This window comes from Felis catus, chromosome A3 (genome assembly GCF_018350175.1).
Source record: "Felis catus isolate Fca126 chromosome A3, F.catus_Fca126_mat1.0, whole genome shotgun sequence".
In the NCBI taxonomy this organism is placed as follows: domain Eukaryota; kingdom Metazoa; phylum Chordata; class Mammalia; order Carnivora; family Felidae; genus Felis; species Felis catus.
The window spans coordinates 122,988,515-122,998,841 of NC_058370.1; the positions used below are offsets into that span (position 1 = coordinate 122,988,515).

The 10,327-nt window shown below is 35.9% G+C and overlaps 1 pseudogene; it reads right to left on the reverse strand.

Annotated features, from left to right (window-relative positions):
- Positions 1–3,857: 3,857 nt before the first annotated feature.
- LOC101100462 lies at positions 3,858–5,389 on the reverse strand (annotated as a pseudogene).
- Between the last annotated feature and the right edge of the window lie 4,938 nt (positions 5,390–10,327).

Genomic DNA, 10,327 nt, shown 5'->3' on the forward strand with positions numbered 1-10,327 from the left:
AAAAGAGTTCAAACCGAACTTCCTTACAACTTTCGGGGAGGCATCAGCAAACAGGTCCTCATCCAAGTAATCATAATAGAAGAGGTAACATAGACCTGAAGCCTCTGACACTCAATAAGAGAGAACCATTTAAGGACATAGAAGTACATGAAGGAAAGCAAAAAAAAAAAAAAAAAAAAAAGAGCAACCTCAGAGGTCAAAAGAAAGCCATCTCATGTGGTGTCATAGAACTCAGGGAAAGAACATTTTTAAAAAACACTGAGTGATTAAAAATGTCAAATATCAAGACTCAGAAAGGAGAAGTGGTCTTTGCAACAAAAAGCTCACAGACTGGGGTGCCTGGGTGGCTCAGTCGGTTAAATGTCTGGCTTTTGATTTCGGCTCAGGTCATGATCTCATGATTCATGGAATTGAGCCCCGCGTTGGGCTCTCCTCTGACAGCGTAGAGCCTGCTTGTGATTCTCTTCCTTTCCTTCTCTGCCTCTCCCCTGCTTTCTGTCTCTGTCTCTCTAAATAAACAAACTTTTTTTTAAAAAATCTCACAGATAATCACAGGGAAATGAGGTGTCAGGGGAACAAAGTAGGGCAAAGCCAGATTGTTGTGAGTTGATGAACAAACAGGAGGTGTACAAATTGGAGACCATATGAATAGACAATCATTCCAGGATTATTTCATGGAACTTGATTTAAGATAAGAGAGACCTGAAGATATTTAAATGATTACGTGATACAGTCAATATACAGTAGCAAATAACTTCTCTATCTGTGGGGTCTCACATTTCTATCTTATTCTAGCCTTTCCATTCTCAAGCAGCATGGTTTTGGACATTTGTCTAGGTGTTCCTCTCTTCATCTGTCAGTGTGGGTCCATATCCTCACAACCAATGTTAGCCAATTGTGTGTGTGTGTGTGTGTGTGTGTGTGTGTGTGTGTGTGTGTGTGTTTTGAGGCCACTGCAGAAAGAGGGAAAAATCAATGTAGCAGAGTCTCTTGGGAGGTAGCAGACTATAGATTCAATAACTCTGGTGAATGAATCTTTCAAAGGAGGAAGGTCTCTCTTACATTGTGGTATATGTAAAAGATAAAAAATAAGGGTTCGGGTCCATTTAGCTTTATGAGTTTGACATTAACAGATTTCCAATTTTAATGGCCTTTGTTTGTTCTGAAATAAGCAAGAGAATTATCAGCTCCCAGTAGGTTACAGGGCAAGTGAGTAGAAGGCCTCAGGAAGATGAAGATTTTAAATAGCTAGTGGAGTGATGGCAAGAGACAGTTTACTGAGACAGTGTGTCAGACTATCCCTGTGCCCATCGGATGCCAGAGATAACACGCCTAAAGGAACAGTTTTTTGTGAAGTTCTTGTTTTCTCTGAACAGTGTCCCTAGTCTGGTGCTTGATTAGGGAAGTGCCATTGGAATCTGAAAGCAGAAGAAGTGGGTGAGGGTGGAAGATGACATCCGTTGGTAGGTAATGGAAAAGTAGAGAGGATAGAAGTATGGAGACCTTGGTCAGAGGAAAGGTAAGTTGGAATAAAACTAAGTGGAGGCCTAGGAGGGTGGAAAGTTTTAATGTGAAAAAAAAACAAAAATAACAGAAAAAAAACCTAGGGTTTTATAAGCAGAACTTTTCTAGATTTTAAGGAGCAGGCTTGTATCCGTGTGAATGAGTACATATTTCGGAAGGTTAGAGGTAAAGGTAAGGTCACTCATTTTCTCCTTGTCATCCTTACATAACCATTAAAGGTCCCTCTTTCATTTTGTTTTTCTTAAGCAAACATTTAATGAATTATTTATTTGTAAATCAATAAATAAGCACACTAAACCTAAAAAATGTGAAAAATGAAGACTAAATTCGTTAGTAATCCATAGGCAGGCCAAATGAGACTCCAGTTGTGCAGAGATTTGAATGTTTTATAAATAGCATAATTGGGGCGCCTGGGTGGCGCAGTCGGTTAAGCGTCCGACTTCAGCCAGGTCACGATCTTGCGGTCCGTGAGTTCGAGCCCCGCGTCAGGCTCTGGACTGATGGCTCAGAGCCTGGAACCTGTTTCTGATTCTGTGTCTCCCTCTCTCTCTGCCCCTCCCCCGTTCATGCTCTGTCTCTCTCTGTCCCAAAAATAAATAAATGTTGAAAAAAAAAATAGCATAATCACTGCAGATATATACCCTGAACATACAGTGTTGATAATCTCATTTATCCCACCAACTCTCCTCAAAAAGGATGAATTCTACTTAGTTCTGGTTGATGTGTCTTAAATTCCAAACTAATGAAGTTTTACTGAATTTGAGGACCACTCTGTGGCTAAAGTACTAATCCCTCCAGTCATTTGTTTCTTGCTTACATAGGCATACATGGGTAAGCACGTGTGTATGTAAGTTTTCATTCTGAAGTTTATAACAACAATATACTATTAGTGACTGGCACACAAAGTTATGCAAAATGACTCCTTCATTCTGTTCTAAACTTACAGTTCAGTTGATGTTATTGTCCTCAGCGGTCATAGGAGATGTACAGCTGTCATAGGAGAAAAACACTGGGACCCTAAATCAAAGTAGTTATTCACAATATTTTGCTTCAAATAAGATTTGCACTTAAACATAAATCGTGATGGGGCACCTTCGTGGCCCAGTTAAGCATCTGACTCTTGGTTTTGGCTTAGGTCATAATCTCACAGTTTCGTGAGTTTGAGTCCCACATTGGACTCTATGCTGGCAGCACGGACTCTACTTGGGATCCTCTGTCTCCCTCTCTGTCTGCCCCTCCCCCACTCACTCTGTCTCTGCCTCTCTCAAAAAATAAATTTTTCAAAGTTAAAAAAATAAACATAAATCAAGAAATTAGTCTATATAATTTGAGAGCTATTTTAGAATCCTACGCTTTGACTCTGTCTTTCTTGAAGGAAGGTTGACACATAATTTCTGGATAATTTAGAAAAAAGGTATGACCTTTCTAGCTAGTTTTAAAATGACTAGTTTTTTCTACAAGATTTCCAAACATATCTTTCTGAATTCACTAGTTTCTAGAATGTACCATAAACAAAGTTCTGAAACCTGGGAAAAATGAGGATCTATGTAAGCCAGCCCAAGAAGATACTTCAAATTGTCTTACATTTGTGTATCAATTTAGAGGAAACAACTGATTCCACCAAATCCTGAAATCACCCATGGAGAAGAGACTGCTAGACCAAGCTATATCTCTCCCCACCAGGACAATTTCATATTCTACTAGGGAGCCTTAAAAGGTTTTGTCTTGTGGGGTATATGATATATGATGCCTATTCCCACAGACTTCTCAAGTGACAACATCTTTACCACTAATCCCTTATACACCAAAGTGGCTGAAGAAGAAGTACACTTTAATTACATAGCACCAAAAATAACTACCAATTTATTTTTTATCTGGAAAAAGTATTTTAAGAGGCTCTGAAAGAGCAGAGAAACTAAGAATCGCAAGATTAAAGGGTATTGAAAAATTTTATATTAAATCTTTCACACAAACTTTTTCTCCTTACATGAAAAGTACTAAATAAGTTACATTTAAACGCCCTACTTGTATAAAAGTAAAATCAGGTACTTCTCATTTAAGAGAAAGTGGATAAGATTTAAAATATAAGGCATAGATGTTAAGGATGAGCTGTCTAATCCAAATTACACTAAAAACCAAATATACAATATAAACACAAATTTACATTTTCCTGAAAGGAGGCAAATATTCATTATCTACTCCCAGTAGGTAAATGACACTGAAGACAAGAAATATGCATGGACTAAATACTTTCTTGCTTTGACATATATAAAAAATAATACATTTCATGTTCATCTAAATGTTTTGGGTTACACTGTTAGAAATATGTAATTCTATTTTATGGACAGGTCAACTAGTGGAAATATCACAGTCATTTGAATTGGTTTTCTTTATACTGGGTAGGGCTTATGTCTCTTTCTTTTTAAGGTTACTGAGGTATAATTGATATAAATTACAAAAAATTACACGTGTTAATGTATACATGTTGGTAAGTTTGGACATTAGCATACACCCATGATATTATTACCACAATCAAGGTACTAAACATATCCATCACCTCCAGCAATTTCCTTTTGTTCTTTTGTGTGCATTTGTGTGTGTCTGTGTAAGAACACTTGACATGAGAACTATCCTCAACATATTTTAAGTACCTCATACTGTGTTAACTGTATGCACAATGTTGTACAGCATATCTCTAGGACTTTTTCATCTTGCATACTTTTTTAAGATTCTTTGCACATGCAAAATATGCCATAAGATATTGCAGTGGACAATGCACCTATTTTTAGGTCAACCTTGGCAAATCACACGAGAATCAATTGCATTAAGGAGAAAACTAGATTCCATATTTTATTCTTTGTCTTGTGTTTCTTCGCATTCAAATGCCTTGACATCTTCTTGGCTGCTGTAAGTAATGCAATTAGAAGTTGATGGCTGAGTGTAGTGCTTACTTTGTTAGATTTTGGGAGGCTTGTGTGATCATCATTTTCTTCAACATATGACACTTTGGAATCATCCACTGTAGTTTTTTGTTTGTTCATTTGTTTACAGTCAGGAACATCAAAGCCCTCTTCTACTTGTATTGACTTTTCTAGATAGCCTTGTACAGATACTTTCTCTTTATGAAGACAGTTCTCACCAATTGTCCAGCATCTGTTGCAATGGAGTGGAAGGGAAGGATTCCTTTCATAAAGTATACTTCCAGTAGTCTGCCAAGGAAATTTCAGCATCTTCTTCAAGTGAATCTACTTCACTCTCTCCTGCCTGTTTTACCTTGATATACCTTATCATCTTCCTCTGAGAGTTATTCTTCTTCACTAAGGCTACAGTCTTCTGAATTGAGATTCAGCTTCAAATTCTACAGCAATTTAATCTAAAACTGAATCCTGATCCAACCACCCAAATGTTCACTTACCCCAGAATCAAGATCTGGATTTGCTGGAATCTCTGGATTCCCTGCTCTTGCTTCTTCACACTATATCTCCCTTATAACACATAAAGTGAGGCTTTCATCAAAGAAAGAGAAATACTGTAAGATTTCGGGTGCTTTCTTTGTCATTCGCCAGGTAATTCATCCACATTTTTGCCGAGTCAGAAGTTCTCTTTTCTTCTTCTTAATTCTCAAAATGCTCTTAAATCCCAGGCCTGAGGATACATGAGCACCCTAGGTCCAAAGAAGGAGGCCCCTGACAGCAAAAAAAACCCAGCAAGACCTCAGTCAGAGGGCCCAGGGCTGCCCACCAGCCGGGCTTCTTGCTCTGTTTTCATCCCAGTCACTAAGGCTGCACAGGACCCAAGAGGAGCCCAGCTTGCTCAGGTCCCCTAGTGCATCTCCTGGGTATTTGTGCATGTGCACCCAGGCCATGCAGACTCTCAAATTTCCCCTTTAATTTTCAAAATCGTCCAGGTTTGGACACAAATTATTTTTCATACCATGTAAGAATCATTGGTAAGTAGAAGCCAAGGAAAGGCAAGGGCCGGGTGCATGAAGGATCACCCAAATGGGTGCAGAATTCATGGCCCAGCAATGAGGGAAAAATAGAGGGCTTCAGTAAGAATACTTATAAATAAGTGCATATTAATAAAACAGAATTGGATAAAAACTAAAAAATCAAATTTAAGTCTTCACATACTATAGACAGCAGTCCAGTGGAACATCTGGGAACCTAATATGCAGCAAGCATCTAACATTCACAATGGTGAATAATTCCATGTGATGCTCCTCTGATTTAATTACCTTAAAGAGACCAAATTTGATTCCTTCCAAAAGTTAGCATCTATTGCAAGCCTAACGAGTTAAAAGTTTGAGCTGGAGAATAGAGCCATTACAAAATAAAAGTAATCAACCAACTCTTACAGATCTCCTAAAGCAATGATTCACACAGGATTTCACACAAAACTCCCATTAATGCTAATGAAATTGGGTAAGTTACAGGCTGAAACTCTCCCATACATTGATAGGTGAATAGTTCCCTGAGGTACTTACTTAGATGAGGGAACTTAATTTTCTTTCCACTAATCCTCTCTGGATGAAAAATACGAAATAATGCTTCACAAGTTAGGTTTCTTTTTAAAGTAGATGGCACAAATTCAGAATCATTGGTGTGAATTAATCAAAACCCTCATTAGGACATCGACTAGCTCATTTTCAGCCAATCAAACCATCTTCCATTCAGATACCAGTTGGCCAAAGTCTTAGAAGTCAGTCTTGTTTGTGACTCTGAAAGTAACCGATTAAGTCCATTCTATCTTGTTTTTTCAAGATTCTAGAAAAAAGGAACTGTGCAATTATGTGAGAGAACTAGTTGAAAAGAAATAGACATTCTTGATTGCCTTGGTATGAATTGAAGAGTTCAGTTGCTGATTTAATTAGCTGCCTAGGGAAGGAGAGATCATGAAATGTTGAGTTAGAAACAATATAAGATCATTCAAAGACTTATACAAGTGATAGTACAGGTATAATTAAGCTTCTGGGGCATAAGTGGTTAGTGTGTGTGTGTGTGTGTGTGTGTGTGTGTGTTTCAGAATTAGCAACTTCCACTAGCATGTGAATGCTTTTGCTCTATAATAATCATTATAATGTTTATTTGGTTGTGTACAGCTCTTGACTAGTGCAAAATAAATTGCCTATTCAACTTCTCATTTATTACAACTTCCCAGGATATAGGCAGGGCTGTGGTTACTGTATTACTTTACAACTGGCAAAGTGAAGCTCAATTCAGTAAGTTATCTCATAGAAGAATAGTGGTAGGCCCACAAAACACATATTAAATCCAACAAATGTAAATAAAACAAGTATGCTGATTTTGATGATCATCATCATCAGCAGCATACTTTCTATGATGTCATAGAAAGTAAAGCTTCTTAAAATCCCATTTGGTCTACCCTTCTCTCTTTTACAACTGATATAATTGAGCCTCAAAATGGGAATTTTCTAAAAACCATCCCTAGGATCATAATGTCAGAAGAAATCTAGTATGTGGCTTTTTGGTTAATGATATCTAGAAAATTTCTTGAGTAGGGATAGATCCCTAAATACTAAAATATGTCTTTGATTTAATTATACATGAATGCATAAATAGTTGTTATTATGTTCTGCTCGATGAAAAGTATCTGGTGCTTCTTGTTTTGACTAAGCCCTAAATTACATTGAATTTAAGCATCAGTAGACACTTTTTGGATAATTATATGGTTTTAAATAAATAAAAGAAAATTTGCTAATTTATTAGACATTAAGAATCAGTGCCACTACACACAGCATTTTAAAAATGACTAGTCTAAAATCCACAATTATAGTGAGAGATGTTTTAGTAATTGATAAAATAAGTAAAGTGAAACTCAGTGAGCAAGTGTAAGACATGAACAACAATACTATCAATTAACTTGACCTAACTGACCTTCATGGGACACAGGGAAAAACCCAACAGAATACATTTTTTTTTTTCAAGTGCACACACTCTTTACCAAGGTAGACCACTTGTGTGTAACAAAACTTCTAGACTGAAATTGCATAGCATATGTCCTCAGCCCACAAGGGAATGAAACTGGAAATCAATAGAAAATAATTGAAAATTTCTGAAATATTTGGATCTTTAAAAACATACTTCTGAATCAACCCTATGTCAAAGAAGAAAACAAACATGAAATTAGGAAATGTTTTGAATTAAATTAAAATGAAGCAACTTTTGGGCGCCTGGGTGGCTCTGTTGGTTTAACATCCAACTCTTGATGTTGGCTCAGGTCTTGAGCCAACATAAACAATCGTATGGTTTATGAGTTCCCGCCCTGCATTGGGCTCTGTGCTGATAATGTGCAGCCTGCTTGGGATTCTGTCTCCCTCTCTCTCTCTCAGCTTCTGCCCTGCTTGTGCTCGCTCGCTCGCTCTCTCTCGCTCTCTCTCTCTCTCTCAAAATGGATGAATATAAACTTTAAAAAATAAAAATTAAATGAAACAATTTTTATGTGATGCAGCTTAAGCATTGGTTAAAAATGATAACATTAGGGAAAAAATGCCTCAAACTAATCTTTGAAGATTCAACCTAAGAAATAAAACAAATTTTTAAAAAAGTGAATTAAATTTAAGAGAAAAAGAAGAAAGGAAAGAAGAACAAAAATCAGTGAAACTGAAAATATTAAAGACAGAAAATTATTAGAACCCCAAAATTACTAGAACCCAAACTGGTCATTTAAAAACATTAATAATAAAATTGATGAAACTCTGGTCAAACTGATTAAGGAAAAAAGAGTACAGACATAAATTACCAATATCAAGAACAGAAGAGGGGGCATCACTTCAGGTCCTACAGACACTAAAAGTATAAAGTAACCTGAAGAACAATATTATGACTATTAATTTGATAAGTCAGTTTAAGTGGACAGATTCTTTAAGAGAAATAGCTAAAACAGATGAATTTTATTTTAAGTTATATTTCAATAACCATAACCAAAAATAAATAAATAGATTGGGTTACTTAGGAAAGGAGACAGAGTGTGCTACTGCTATAACAACCATCAATGTGTTTTATTTAATTGTTTTGTTTTTATACCTCAGCCTAACATTTTTGGCAACAGTAAGATCTACAGTGGTACTTGAAGTTTAATCTCTTACTATCTGAGAACACATTTATTTTCACACTCTCTCCTTCCCCCAGTTTTCTTTAACAGAACTTGTATTTAAAACAATGCACTTCCACATTTGAATGGTTTCTACTACAATAAAAACTCTTGGATTTAAGAAAAAGAGGTAATAGTAGTTTGCCCTGGCTATAATGTGGTATTATATTGGGCTACTTTAAGTGTTTTTCTTAGTTTAAACCTTAGGGATTTGCCTAAATTGTATTTAACCTAGAGTCTACGTGGACTGATGGATTTTGAGAGGTTTGAAATTACCACATTACTTTTTGCACCTCATCATAGTTGTGAGCTTTGTGTGCTGGTAGTCAATCACTAGTATAAAATAAAAATGCTTTCTAACATGAGCATTAAGTATTCATTAAGTTATTAATTCTCCAATAGATCCAGGAAGAGAAAAATAGATCAAGATAGTTTTTATTAGAGAGATAATAATAACATGATAGCTATAATTTATCGAACACTTGTATGTGCCAGCGTGCTATGCAATTTTCATTCATTACTTCCATTAATCCTTATAATATCATTAAGGCATGAGAATAATTCTCCTTGCATCACAAGGATCTGAGACTAAAGACTAAGAAATAATCTGCCAAATAAATTAGCAAAACTTGAGGAAAAAAAATCCCCAGTGTTGGGAGTGACTGTTGGGAAATGTATATACATTCCAACTTGCATGTAGGTGGGAGCTTAAATCAGTAAAAACTATTTTATTAAGTGATTTCTAATATCTACCAAGAACTGTACAAATGTTTATATTTTGCTAGCCTATCTGCCAACCTAGGAACATACTCTAAAGGAATGATTCAGTCTGTAGGAAAAAAAAAACACAAAAAACTTGGGGTTAATGACACTAATTTGAGCAATAGCCATAATGTTATTTTATTTACTTAACGATACTTATTTAGAAATTTAAAACATTTAATAATAGGTAATATTTAATAATAAGTAATAAGGTATAGCCACCTGACTTTATATTAAATGCAATGTGCTATAAACATATATACATGTATGTATGCACGCATATATGTATATGTATAAAAATAAACACAGCTCTATATCTACATGTTCCTTGATTAAAACTATGTTCAAAGTATCATGCACAGACTAGCCTGAAATTGGCTAAGAAGTTTATTTCTAACATTTCCCACCACATAGCTTATATTTCTGCAACAGTGAGTTGCTTATAGTATACCAAATGAAACTGTGGCACGTGCCTTGATTCATAGCATTTCTTTTTCCCATAATGACCTTCCTATCCTTCCTGTCTTATTTTAGCCCAATTTATCCCTTAAAATAAAAACTGGGAGTCCCTTTTCCTCAGAATTTTTCTCTGCCTCCTTTTCATGAACACTTAAGTTTCCCCTAATTCATTTTATCCCAGAGTCTGAGACATTACTCTAAAATACTTTCCTTGTAGGCTTTGTAAGAGACTGCCATCTCCCTGGGGTCCCTTGTGAGCTCAAAGACTATTCCATTTCTTCTTTATATTCCTAGAGTCTAACAAGTCCTGGATGTGCAGGAGCATCATAAGTTTCTCTGAAACAGAAACTGTAGGATCTGAAGTGTAAGCAGTGTTTCTAGCATGATTATATTAAGAGAGTATTGTTCTCTATTTTTCAATTGCTCATAATTTGATACTGTAGTTACATTGTTTTTATAATGATCAAAA